This window comes from Montipora foliosa, chromosome 5 (genome assembly GCF_036669935.1).
Source record: "Montipora foliosa isolate CH-2021 chromosome 5, ASM3666993v2, whole genome shotgun sequence".
In the NCBI taxonomy this organism is placed as follows: Eukaryota; Metazoa; Cnidaria; class Anthozoa; order Scleractinia; family Acroporidae; genus Montipora; species Montipora foliosa.
The window spans coordinates 23,052,628-23,067,627 of record NC_090873.1 but is presented as its reverse complement, the minus strand read 5'-3'; the positions used below and the strand labels follow the sequence as shown (position 1 = coordinate 23,067,627).

At 38.5% G+C, this 15,000-nt stretch overlaps 1 pseudogene; it reads right to left on the bottom strand.

The window, feature by feature from the left end:
* Nucleotides 1–9,642: 9,642 nt before the first annotated feature.
* Nucleotides 9,643–15,000, bottom strand: part of LOC138003759 (uncharacterized) — a 7,078-nt pseudogene continuing 1,720 nt past the window's right edge.

The window sequence follows — 15,000 nt, the reverse complement described above, 5'->3', positions numbered from 1 at the left end:
TGGGTCCCCGCTGTTTAGTTAAAAAAAAACAATTACCTAAATCTCAGTGGGAGTTGTAACAAGACTCACACTAAAAAGGCAGAGCAAGAGACAAAGGGAGAGAGAGGAGTTAATCTCGACACATTTGTTGCGCCGACTTCGTCATAAAGTTTTAATGACGACAAACATCTCAAATTACTTTAAATTAATTTTGAGTGACGTATGAAAATAGTCCAGAGGCACAATAAATCAATTTGAAATATTTTCTAAAACACGGTTTGCAACGGCCAGCATCATGCAATTAAAAAATGAAAAATTATTTCTTTATTCTCTTTATTTCAAATTAATTTAAACACAGGCAAATTATGTCTTAACTTTCAGGTTACCGAGATGCAACTTGTTTTGCCCGGCACACACTTTTCTCAACAGCAACGGTGAATTGGTTCTTTTCTGATTTTAAAGGAATCCATTTTTAAGTTTTATATTCAAGTTTATGGAACTCGATAACTGAGGAATAAAACTCAGGCTATTACACCTTCGAACATTTGCTTCTCTAATTCTCCGGTTAAACATAAAACGTTGGTGAGTTATTGGTATATTTCTTAATTTAAACACAGGCAAATTATTTTGTCAGTTAACTTTCAGGCTACCAAGATGCAACTTTTTTTCCCTGGCATACACTTTTCTCAACAGTAACGGTGAATTGGTTCTTTTCTGATTTTAAAGCAATCCATTTTTAAGTTTTGTACTCATGGAACTCGATAACTGAGGAATAAAACTCAACAGCTATTAATTCTCCGGTTAAACATAAAACGTTAGTGATGTATTGGTTTATTTGCTAATTTAAACACAGACAAATTATTTTGTCAGTTAACTTTCAGGTTACCAAGATGCGACTTGTTTTGCCTGGCATACACTTTTCTCAACAGCAACGGTGAATTGGTTGTTTTCTGATTTTAAAGCAATCCATTTTTAAGCTTTATACTCATGGAACTCGATAAGTGAGGAATAAAACTCAACAGCTATTACACCTTCGAACATCTGCTTCTCTAATTCTCCGGTTAAACATGAAACGTTAGTGAGTTATTGGTATATTTGTTAATTTAAACACATGCAGGCAAAATATTTTGTCAGTTAAATTTCAGGCTCTTAAGATGCAACTTGTTTTGCCTGGCATACCCTTTTCTCAACAGCAACGGTGAATTGGTTCTTTTCTGATTTTAAAGCAATCCATTTTTAAGTTTTATACTTATGGAACTCGATAACTGAGGAATAAAACTCAACAGCTATTACACCTTCGAACATCTGCTTCTCTAATTCTCCGGTTAAACATGAAACGTTCGTGAGTTATTGGTATATTTGTTAATTTAACACATGCAGGCATATTATTTTGTCAGTTAACTTTCAGGCTCTTAAGATGCAACTTGTTTTGCCTGGCATACCCTTTTCTCAACAGCAACGGTAAAATTGGTCCTTTTCTGATTTTAAAGCAATCCATTTTTAAGTTTTATACTTATGGAACTCGATAACTGAGGAAGAAAACTCAACAGCTATTACACCTTCGAACATCTGCTTCCCTAATTCTCCCGTTAAACATGAAACGTTAGTGATGTATTGGTATATTTGTTAATTTAAACGCAGGAAAACTATTTTGTCAGTTAACTGTCAGGCTACCAAGATGCAACTTGTTTTGCCTGGCATACACGTTTCTCAACAGCAACGGTGACTACGAGATTCATGCGATTCTGAAATTCGCAGCAGGGTATGGGTTCTAATTTCCGGTGAGTTTTGATTATGGTATTCAAAAATCTATCATCATGTGTACTTTGCGGTAATTTAGCTGTCACGCATCTCACCGCCAGCGTTAGAGAAGAAGTCCAGACAATTTTGACATTGTACAAGATGTTTATGCGGTGCAAATGGTTAATTATTATTATGTCAGCGAAAATAACATTCGAGGTCGCGCGAAATTCAAGGAAGTTTGATCGTCAGAGAGAATGGCGGCATGTGAGCCAGGTCCGTTTTCTCTTCGTCGCAAACGAGTGTTCGGACCTTCGCTCGCTAATACTACATGCTGGTATGCTGTTTCGAGTGATTGTTTATCGGTGATATTGTCGAAGTATCATTCTATCCACGACCTTGTCGATAACAATGTGCTCGAAGGTCCGTCATGGTTTGGCTCGGGAAGGAAGAAAGATACGGTGGTCCTTTCCACTCTTTTTGGCATTCTTTCTAAGGCAGTACGAGGAAAAAAAACCGCAAGACGATAAAGTAATCGGTTCATTGGAATTCAAAATTATCAAAGCTTTGATCAATTCCACTCCAATCGATGAAATGGCGGGAAGAAGTGAGATTCCCGCCATCTTCTTTTCATTTGGAGTTGACTGTTTGGCCTTCATGAAGCAGCAGAGGGGCTTGGCTTATTCAAGTTGCTTCTCTGTGAGAAAACTGTTTTCTCAAGGTGCTTCTGGGGAACAAAATTGAACAGGAATGTAGGTTCTTATTGAGTTGCAGTAATTACAGTAAGTTTATTGTTGTGATAATGATCCATTTTTAATACAGCCACTGCTGCATTTGTTATTAATATAACAATTAACTTTAAAACCATGTTCCATGATACACATAAAGTACATTGTGTAGTTACAAATAGTACCTAGTTCACAACTAAATTATAGTATAAAGGCTTTATAATACTTTGATGCTTTAAATCTTAATTATTCAGTTGAGTTCAAAATCAAATACATCTAGTTTAACTTATAATCCCTGAAGCAGCAGAGCAGCTTAGCCTTTTTAGGCTGTGGTTCTGTGAGAATTCTTTCTCCAGGTGTTTCATTGGGAAGTAAAAGTCAGGATTTATAATACTTTGATGGTTTAAATCTTAATTATTTTGAGTTTAAAATCAAATACATGAGTTTAACTTATAATCCCTGAAGCAGCAGAGCAGCTTAGCCTTTTTAGGCTGTGGTTCTGTGAGAATTCTTTCTCCGAGTGTTTCATTGGGAAGTAACAGTCAGCCTTTATAATACTTTGATGGTTTAAATCTTAATTATTTTGAGTTCAAAATCAAATACATGTAGTTTAGCTTATAATCCCTGAAGCGGCAGAGCAGCTTAGCCTTTTTAGGCTGTGGTTCTGTGAGAATTCTTTCTCCGGGAGTTTCATTGGGAAGTAAAAATCAGCCTTTATAATACTTTGATGGTTTAATTCTTAATTATTTTAAGTTCAAAATCAAATGCATGTAGTTTAACTTATAATCCCTGAAGCAGCAGAGCAGCTTAGCCTTTTTAGGCTGTGGTTTTGTGAGAATTCTTTCTCCAGGTGTTTCATTGAGAAGTAAAAGTCAGGCTTTATAATACTTTGATGGTTTAAATCTTAGTTGTTTTGAGTTGAAAATCATATACATGTACAGGTAGTTTAGCATATAATATCTGAAGCAGCAGAGAAGCTTAGGCTTTTTAGGCTGTGGTTGCTATTACTCTATGTCAATAGCATGACTGTTAAATAAAAAAGGGATTGAACCTGTTTGATACACAGTTTACCTACTTGTAGAATAATGAAAATAATAGTCATTATATACACATTGCTCCAGAGATCGTCAACGGCAAAAGTGGACAGAGCCGAAAAAGTGACATCTACAGTTTTGGAAAGTAGTCAAGTCTATTTTTCGTAAAGCAAATTTGGGTCCTGTCCCACAAGTGTTCACTCAGACATTGGAAGTCTCTCCAATGTTGCGCCCAAATTTACAGGAAGTCCTGAAGGCTACCTTTTAACTTTGTATAGAGAATAATAGGAACTGTAATAGTAATTTTTCAGTACTACGAACTGTTTCCCGTTTTAGTATTGAGGGAAATAGTAAGGTTCACCGCTAATGGTTCAAGTTTTGTTAACCGCTGTCCGCGAATTTCGCGACATTGAAATGGGAATAGCCTACGTGTAGGCTAAAACTGCGCGCATCGTGTACAGTCAATGGCTCCTGTCTTTTTAGGTATTTTTAAGGTTTCAAATGCAATAAATCGTACTCTGTAACTATTATTCTCTCTTGATTGTGTGCTCTGCGAGGAATTTACTTCTCGCTTAAATTTTGCGTGGGAAAAACCTAACGCGCTTTAATTATTATAGGATGATGTTCTCAACAGTTATTACACGTTCAAACATCTACTTCCCTAATTCTCCGGTTAAACATAAAACGTTAGTGATGTATTGGTGTATTTGTTAATTTAAACACAGGCAAATTATTTTGTCAGTTAAATTTCAGGCTACCAAGATGCAACGTATTTTGCCTGGCATACACTTTTCTCAACAGCAACGTTGAATTGGTTCTTCTCTGATTTTAAAGCAATCCATTTTTAAGTTTTATACTTATGGAACTCGATAACTGAGGAATAAAACTCAACAGCTATTACACCTTCGAACATCTGCTTCTCCAATTGTCCGGTTAAACATGAAACGTTAGTGAGTTATTGGTATATTTGTTAATTTAAACACATGCAGGCAAATTATTTTGTCATTTAACTTTCAGGCTACCAAGATGCAACTTGTTTTGCCTGGCATACACTTTTCTCAACAGCAACGGTGAATTGGTTCTTTTCTGATTTTAAAGCAATCCATTTTTAAGTTTTATATACTTATGGAACTCGATAACTGAGGAATAAAACTCAACAGCTATTACACGTTCAAACATTTACTTCCCTAATTCTCCGGTTATATAAACATAAAACGTTAGTGATGTATTGGTGTATTTGTTAATTTAAACACAGGCAAATTATTTTGTCAGTTAAATTTCAGGCTACCAAGATGCAACTTATTTTGCCTGGCATACACTTTTCTCAACAGCAACGGTGAATTGGTTCTTCTCTGATTTTAAAGCAATCCATTTTTAAGTTGTATACTTATGGAACTCGATAACTGACGAATAAAACTCAACAGCTATTACACCTTCGAACATCTGCTTCTCTAATTCTCCGGTTAAACATGAAACGTTAGTGAGTTATTGGTATATTTGTTAATTTAAACACATACAGGGAAATTATTTTGTTCAGTTAACTTTCAGGCTACCAAGATGCCACTTGTTTTGCCTGGCATACCCTTTTCTCAATAGCAAGGGTAAAATTGGTCCTTTTCTGATTTTAAAGCAATCCATTTTTAAGTTTTATACTTGTGGAACTCGATAACTGAGGAATAAAACTCAACAGCTATTACACCTTCGAACATCTGCTTCCCTTATTCTCCCGTTAAACATGAAACGTTAGTGATGTATTGGTATATTTGTTAATTTCAACGCAGGAAAACTATTTTGTCAGTTAACTGTCAGGCTACCAAGATGCAACGTATTTTGCCTGGCATACACTTTTCTCAACAGCAACGGTGAATTGGTTCTTCTCTGATTTTAAAGCAATCCATTTTTAAGTTTTATACTTATGGAACTCGATAACTGAGGAATAAAACTCAACAGCTATTACACCTTCGAACATCTGCTTCTCCAATTGTCCAGTTAAACATGAAACGTTAGTGAGTTATTGGTATATTTGTTAATTTAAACTCATGCAGGCAAATTATTTTGTCAGTTAAATTTCAGGCTACCAAGATGCAACTTGTTTTGCCTGGCATACACTTTTCTCAACAGCAACGGTGAATTGGTTCTTTTCTGATTTTAAAGCAATCTATTTTCAAGTTTTATACTTATGGAACTCGATAACTGAGGAATAAAACTCAACAGCTATTACACGTTCAAACATCTACTTCCCTAATTCTCCGGTTAAACATATAACGTTAGTGATGTATTGGTATATTTGTTAATTTAAACACATGCAGGCAAATTATTTTGTCAGTTAACTTTCAGGCTACCAAGATGCAACTTGTTTTGCCTGGCATACACTTTTCTCAACAGCAACGGTGAATTGGTTCTTTTCTGATTTTAAAGCAATCCATTTTTAAGTTTTATACTTATGGAACTCGATAACTGAGGAATAAAACTCAACAGCTATTACACCTTCAAACATGATCTGCTTGCCTAATTCTCCGGTTAAACATAAAACGTTAGTGATGTATTGGTATATTTGTTAATTTAAGAGGCATATTGTGAGGAATCTTCCGAATTACTTCTAAAACAAGAGATTTTCCCGATAATATTCACGTTAAAACGACCAACAGACTCGAATCACTTCACTATTTTAATGTCTCAACTCGAAGGAAAATGACAATCGCTAGATCACATGTCGATTCGCACATGGTTTTTGAAATCCTAAACTTACATCACTTAATTGCAGCTTATTCACCAAGCAACGAGAACAAAAGGAACAAAGTTCACTTTCACAGCGTGAGAGTCACGCAGTCCGTTTTCCAACACTCTCCCCCCATTTGTCTCGGGAGAGCAAATGTCTTAGAGGCTATCTTAATCTAATCAATTAACAATGCAAAAAATGAAAATCACAATAAATGAAAATAAAACAGTCTCTCTAGTTTTCATCATCCATTTGTGCAAGTTCCTGGATACGAGCTCTGGCCGCAACCGCAGCGTTTCTCCGTGCTCTAAAGGCTGGCACAGTAGGGTTCAGAGCTGCTGGTGCTGTTGTCATGTCGCAGGTAAGTTCAAGTGGATATAAATGCTGCACTGGGCGTTCAATGACTGACTTGGGAGTGCGTACCTTTGCTCCTCGGACCACTCCATCTCGGCCAGTTATCACGTTGATCACCACTCCCAACTTCCACTGAGCACGATTCTTCTCATTGGATTTGATGATAACCACATCTTCTTCCGCTGCATGGGTACTGCCACCCTTGTGCTTTAGTTGGTGTCTCTCCCGGAGCCCCCTCAGGTATTATTTGGTCCAGCAGGACCACACTACATCTTTACACTTGCCCAAGTACTTTGCACGCTTTCGGAGGTCATAGTCTTGGATTTGATTTGGCTCTGGCAGTGCGTTCGGTTGTATGTGCAACAGAGAACTTGGAGTAAGGATAGGCAGCTCGATGTCATCCTCCACATAATCTAGTGGCCTTCTGTTGAGGGCAACTTCCACATCTAGCAGCACTTCTTGGAGTTCTTTCCACGACAGCAATCCATTCCCGATAGATTTGTACAGGGATCCTTTAATCTTTCGAACTGGCCGCCCCACCAGGGCGACTGAGATTGAATTTCCACTCGATCCCTTGCTGCGCGAGGAACCCATAGATCCTCTCATCTTTCATTACTTGCTCAATCCATTCGGATGCACAGACGAATGTTTTGCCATTGTCGGAGTAGATCCGCTGCGGTCTCCCACGTCGGGCAATGAAGCACTTCAAGCTTCTGATGAGCTCCGTGGTCTCAAGGTTTGACACAAGGTCTTTATACACGGCACGTGTAAGGCTGCAGGCATACAGTAGGATATATGCCTTTCCTTCAGTTTTTTGGTTTCTTCCGGTACTTCAATGGTCCCGCAAAGTCCACTCCAATGACTTGGAAGGGTGTTTGGCCCACTGTGCGATCCCTTGGAAGGTTCCCTGGTGGAGGAGAGGTATAGTACTGCGCCCTGAACTGCCGACATCCATAGCAACACTTTACGATCTTTTTAGTTAACCTTCTCAGCCGTGGCACCCAGTAGTACTCTCGCACTTTTGTCATCGTGCTGCCAACTCCCCCGTGCAGCACTGCCACATGGGCATGGGCATCTCTGTGTACCGTTGTCCATCTGGAAGGAGTATCGGGTAGTGGCCTTGAACTCTACCGCGACATTCCAGTACTCCATCTCTGTTTGGCTGTAGGTTCAGCTGCAGTTTGTCTTCTTGGTATCGCCCATCTGCAGTAGCTCGTTCCTGAACTCGCTTCACCCAAAAAAGCTCTGCTTTCTTTGTTTCGTCTGCGGTTAGCGGTACCCCCAGCCTTTTGGTCTTCGTGGAGTGAGAATTCTGGGTGAATCAAAAAATCCATTCGGTCACTCGGATTGCTTTCCACTAGCTGAACTTCTCAAGGATGCCATCCAGCTCATTTGCTGCCGCTACTGCTACTGCTACTGCTAGCATGTCTCGTTTTGCTTTAGTTTCTGCCAATGATTCTTGTGTGGCATTCGTCACTATGTCAGGGGGCCAGCATGCTTTGTCTGACAACCACTCTGGTCCGCTCCACCACAAGGCATGGTTGGACACTTCTCCGCTACAACTTCCAACACCAGCTGGGTTGTCTGACGTTCTCACGTGATGCCACACTACAGAGTGCGCTTGAATCTTCTGAACTCTGTTGCTCACAAACTGCTTGTACTCTCCTGGACATCTGTTTTTTTTTCTTCTTTTTTAATTTTTTTTTTAAATTAAAGCTAGAATTACATACATTTTAGAACTAAAATAATAATAATAATAAATAAATAAATAAATAAATAAAAGAAGTCCTACTCCCATGTTAATAATTACATTCTACTATTACAATTTTATATTCTAAAGTTATTACACAAGCACAAAGATAATGTTACAAATACAGTCAGCTCTCTCGTAAGCGACCACCCTTGGTGCACGACAAAGTGGTCGCTTACGGGAAAGATCAACAAAATAAGTCTAACACTGGATTGATCAATTAATTACATAAACATATTACCTAATCAGGTAAAATTAGGCAAATAGAAACTAATTTATTTGATTTTTTTCACATGCAACAAGTTTCGGGAAAAGTAGAGTGGAGTGTACGGTACTTGTCAATGTGTCTCATGTTAATGAAAATCACCTGAAATTTAAACCGAACAAAACCTAGGAAAACAACGTCAAACATGGGGTGCATATACTGAAACGTGAGCCACTGAATGAAAAAGATGGAAATGCAGTTGCAGTAGTGAGGCCGCTGTCAAGAAATTTTACTGAAGCCGAACATCCCAACACCGTGTCAAAAGAAGACGAAATTGTCGGCCACATACCATTACAAACGTCTCAGTATGTTAGCAAATTCTTGAAACGAACGACCAACAATGGAAAGGTCATTATAACAGGAAAACGTGTACATCGAGGAGCAGGTTATGGACTGGAAATTCCCTGCAGTTACATTTTCTACGGAGACAATGACATTTCTATTCCATGGCTTAAAGAAAAGATTTGAAAGCACTGGCATATTTCACATTGAATAGCGCCTGGGCAATATATGCATTCTTCTGATGAAACTTTGTACTGACAGTATATCATTTTGGAACAGATCACTGTAACAATTAATGTAAACTGTTATTATCTGTCAGCAGTCCGGGGTAGCGTCATTAAAAATTGAGCTTTTGTCACTTCTGAGTAGTGATTCACTAACGATCATACATGATTATGTTGGGTGGTCGCTTACCAGAAAAAGAAAACAAAAGAATATGTCAAATTTCTGGCCTAAAAGGTGGTCGCGGTCGCTTTAGAAATTTGAGTGGTGGTCGCTTACGAGAGAGCTCTGGGAACAGTATTTAACTGAGGGACAGAACGGTTGTTTACGAAGTGGTCGCTTACGGGAGGTGGTCGCTTACGAGAAGTGGTCGCTATGAGACAGTTGACTGTAGTAACATTAGATATAATAATAATAGTAATAATAATACATATTTATTACATAGGTTTAATTATCCATTTTTTTATTAAAATATTCTTTTTTTGTGATTTTCATACTTAATTTTAATTTTGGCTTTAAACCCCTCGATTTTAGGAAGGGTTTGACTTCTTCTGCAGTCCCACAAGAACACTTTTCGAATAATTATGAAGTAATTTAATAGATCAAGTAAAGGACATTTTTCCGAAAATAACCCAAATAAAACATCTTTAAGGGAGAGGTGGATTTGATTTTTTGATAGTAGATGCCAGTATGATGCAAAGTCTGTCCAGAATTGTCTAGTGTGGGGAACATTTATAAAAAAAGTGATTTGAAGTTTCCGACTCAGTTTTACAAAACGTACACAAATCGTTGCTTCTGTAACCAATTTTACATAATCTGCTATTTGTATAAAAAATAGAATTTATAACTTTATATTGGAAAGCTTTTACATAAGATTCAAGTGCAATAGAATGTGTTAATAAGAAGATTTGATTGATTTGATAGATTGTAAAATCAAAATCCTTCTGCAATTTGACAGTGATATTGGGATGTTGAGCCTTTCTGGAAACAAATAGAGAATAGTAATCTTTTGATCTTTCCTGTCTAATATCGAAAGTGTTATTTTCAAAGGTAAAAGAGGGAGATAGCGTTGATAATGGTACATTCGCGAACCTTAGGTGTAAGGGTATAGAATGTCGGAGACCAGCCAACTGAAGAAAATTGGTTTTGTATATCTTGTTCGAGAGGTGAGTGAAGGCAACGTTTATATCCCGATCAAAAAGGAGATCATGCGTGTACGTGATTTCTTCAGCAAAGGTATCACGAAATTCTGACCACCATTGTAGAAGTTCGTAGTAGAATGGAGAGGGTAAGTTAAAATCTTTGACATCAAAGTTACAGCTGAGAAAGAAGATGCCCCCAACGTGCTCTAACAGATAAAGAAAATATCTCTTCCATGTGGCACTTGAATCATTAAATACTCTCTGCAGCCATCCTAACCTCAAAGATCTAATCATGCAATCAACGTCTATCATTTTTGAACCGCCCCTCTCATAATCATTTATTGTAGACAAACGAGTTACCTTATCTACACCGTTCCACAGAAACTTGAAAAGCAGTCGATTCAGTTTACTTACTACTTCTTTTGGTGTTGGTAATATAGAGTAACCATAAACAAATTTCGAGATCAAGAAGGATTTGATTACTGTTACTTTTCCATAAAGAGATAGGCCTCTCGATGACCATATATTAATAAGCTTTTTGATACTGTCAAGCCTTTCGATAAAATTCTTTTCTTTTAGAAGTTTCGGATCGTATGTGAAATAAACTCCTAAAGCTTTGATCGGGGTTTTAGGCCACTTGATGCTAAATGGTTCTTCTCCTCCCAGCGGACCCAATTTTGCATCAGGTTGCTTGGTAGTTTAGCATCCCAGGCTAGTTTCGCATCACAGATATAGGAATTTGCCACCCAGTGTGATTGGTGACACTAGCCCCAGTGGATCGTATATCTTGGCCACTTTACTGAGAATCCCTCGCTTTGTTGACTCGGTGCTCTCTGATGGGAAGTTAACGCTGATGGTATCGCTCTCTTTGTTCCACTGCAAACCGAGTAGAGAAGCTCTCTCCTTTCTTGAGGTACCTAACTGCTCCTTCGCATATGTTTCTTCTTCTGAGACTGGTATCGAACATGCTGTCTCCAACTCTTTCACGTTTGAGTGCCATTTGTGCAACTCAAATGTCCCTTTAGCAAATACCTCCACAGTTGCTGACTTAATTGTTTCTGCTTTTGCCTGAGTGGGCCCTCCACTGATAAGATCTACATAAAGCCTTTTTCAATTTCACTGACAATCTCTGGGTATTTCTCTCTACAGCTTTCCAAGAGATGTTGTACGACTCCCCCAAGGAGAAATGGTGAGCAGGTGAGGCCAAAGAGGGCTCTGGTGAACCTTAGTGTTTCTACTGTCTGGCTGTTCAGATCTTTTAACCAATGGAATCTTAGAGCGTCACGGTCCTCTTCTCGGATTCTGACTTGGAGAAAGGCTTGTTTGATATCTCCTGCAATTGCAACGGGGTGGAAACGAGCACGGACCAAAACATTCCACAACTGATTTTGAAGGGGAGGCCCAGGATTTAAACATTCATTCACTGAAGGTGCTCCAGAGTTTGCGCGAGCGGATGCATTGTAGACGACACGAAGCTTAGTGGTTTCTGCTGATTCACGCACTACTGCTTGTGTGGGATGTAGAACTCCCGACTCCCGGTCGCAGGTCCAGAGACTCTTTCAACTAAGCCGGCCTTGATCTGATCCTGGATGACTTGTCATACTGGTCAATTGTTCCTTGGCTGCGTAACTTTCTCACAAGGTTCCCTAACCGTCAATGACTTCGTACTTCATTGCTGGGAAGGGGAGGATGGTTGCCTCTCCATGGAAGCCCCGTCTCATACGATCCTTCTGCATCCTATGTCAACTGCTCTTTGAACTCTGCGTAAACTTCAGCTTGGTCACCAGTGGACGAATCAGCCAGGCCCAGTACATCGAGCTTACACAAGTTGTCATATTCTACGTGAGAGGTCTGTGTGAAGAACATTGGAGATAAATCCACTTCCTTCCCAGGAGACATTATGGTCCAACCAAGCTTGGTCTTCTCTCCTATAGGCTCACCCAAGTCTCCAACACGGGGTGCAGTTTCGGTCTTGATTTTCGCATAATCGCTGGCTCCCAGGATGAGATATACTGGCAGGATATTCTTAGAGTCCTTGCCTTCCATTTCAATTCCTTTAAGGTGAGCATACTTGGCCAAGCACTGCTCGTAACGAGGGTTTTCCAAAGAGAGTAGCTGATTCTTATCCACTTTAGTTACTTCAGTGTTTAAGCAAAAGTCCCCAGAGGTTGAACTGACTTGCACTTGAAATATTTCGACTTGTTTAGTAACCGCGCCTAACATCATCTCGATTTGGCATACTTCACGTTGACAAGGGCGAACTTGCAGGAGGTTGAGGAGTGCTGCTGAAGCGTAAGAACTACCCGCTCCAGTGTCCAAAAGCGCACGACACTTCAGGCTACCAAGATGCAACGTATTTTGCCTGGCATACACTTTTCTCAACAGCAACGGTGAATTGGTTCTTCTCTGATTTTAAAGCAATCCATTTTTAACTTTTATACTTATGGAACTCGATAACTGAGGAATAAAACTCAACAGCTATTACACCTTCGAACATCTGCTTCTCCAATTGTCCGGTTAAACATGAAACGTTAGTGAGTTATTGGTATATTTGTTAATTTAAACACATGCAGGCAAATTATTTTGTCATTTAACTTTCAGGCTACCAAGATGCAAGTTGTTTTGCCTGGCATACACTTTTCTCAACAGCAACGGTGAATTGGTTCTTTTCTGATTTTAAAGAAATCCATTTTTAAGTTTTATATACTTATGGAACTCGATAACTGAGGAATAAAACTCAACAGCTATTACACGTTCAAACATTTACTTCCCTAATTCTCCGGTTATATAAACATAAAACGTTAGTGATGTATTGGTGTATTTGTTAATTTAAACACAGGCAAATTATTTTGTCAGTTAAATTTCAGGCTACCAAGATGCAACTTATTTTGCCTGGCATACACTTTTCTCAACAGCAACGGTGAATTGGTTCTTCTCTGATTTTAAAGCAATCCATTTTTAAGTTGTATACTTATGGAACTCGATAACTGACGAATAAAACTCAACAGCTATTACACCTTCGAACATCTGCTTCTCTAATTCTCCGGTTAAACATGAAACGTTAGTGAGTTATTGGTATATTTGTTAATTTAAACACATACAGGCAAATTATTTTGTTCAGTTAACTTTCAGGCTACCAAGATGCCACTTGTTTTGCCTGGCATACCCTTTTCTCAATAGCAAGGGTAAACTTGGTCCTTTTCTGATTTTAAAGCAATCCATTTTTAAGTTTTATACTTGTGGAACTCGATAACTGAGGAAGAAAACTCAACAGCTATTACACCTTCGAACATCTGCTTCCCTTATTCTCCCGTTAAACATGAAACGTTAGTGATGTATTGGTATATTTGTTAATTTAAACGCAGGAAAACTATTTTGTCAGTTAACTGTCAGGCTACCAAGATGCAACGTATTTTGCCTGGCATACACTTTTCTCAACAGCAACGGTGAATTGGTTCTTCTCTGATTTTAAAGCAATCCATTTTTAACTTTTATACTTATGGAACTCGATAACTGAGGAATAAAACTCAACAGCTATTACACCTTCGAACATCTGCTTCTCCAATTGTCCGGTTAAACATGAAACGTTAGTGAGTTATTGGTATATTTGTTAATTTAAACACATGCAGGCAAATTATTTTGTCAGTTAAATTTCAGGCTACCAAGATGCAACTTGTTTTGCCTGGCATACACTTTTCTCAACAGCAACGGTGATTTGGTTCTTTTCTGATTTTAAAGCAATCTATTTTCAAGTTTTATACTTATGGAACTCGATAACTGAGGAATAAAACTCAACAGCTATTACACGTTCAAACATCTACTTCCCTAATTCTCCGGTTAAACATAAAACGTTAGTGAGTTATTGGTATATTTGTTAATTTAAACACATGCAGGCAAATTATTTTGTCATTTAACTTTCAGGCTACCAAGATGCAACTTGTTTTGCCTGGCATACACTTTTCTCAACAGCAACGGTGAATTGGTTCTTTTCTGATTTTAAAGCAATCCATTTTTAAGTTTTATACTTATGGAACTCGATAACTGAGGAATAAAATTCAACAGCTATTACACCTTCAAACATGATCTGCTTGCCTAATTCTCCGGTTAAACATAAAACGTTAGTGATGTATTGGTATATTTGTTAATTTAAGAGGCATATTGTGAGGAATCTTCCGAATTACTTCTAAAACAAGAGATTTTCCCGATAATAGTCACGTTAAAACGACCAACAGACTCGAATCACTTCACTATTTTAATGTCTCAACTCGAAGGAAAATGACAATCGCTAGATCACATGTCGATTCGCACATGGTTTTTGAAATCCTAAACTTACATCACTTAATTGCAGGTTATTCACCAAGCAACGAGAACAAAAGGAACAAAGTTCACTTTCACAGCGTGGGAGTCACGCAGTCCGTTTTCCAACACTATCCCCCCATTTGTCTCGGGAGAGCAAATGTCTTAGAGGCTATCTTAATCTAATCAATTAACAATGCAAAAAATGCCAAAGTGTCCAAGAGATGTTGTACGACTCCCCCAAGGAGAAATGGTGAGCAGGTGAGACCAAAGAGGGCTCTGGTGAACCTGAGTGTTTCTACTGTCTGGCTGTTCAGATCTTTTAACCAATGGAATCTTAGAGCGTTACGGTCCTCTTCTCGGATTCTGACTTGGAGAAAGGCTTGTTTGATATCTCCTGCAATTGCAACGGGGTGGAAACGAGCACGGACCAAAACATTCCACAACTGATTTTGAAGGGGAGGCCCAGGATTTAAACATTCATTCACT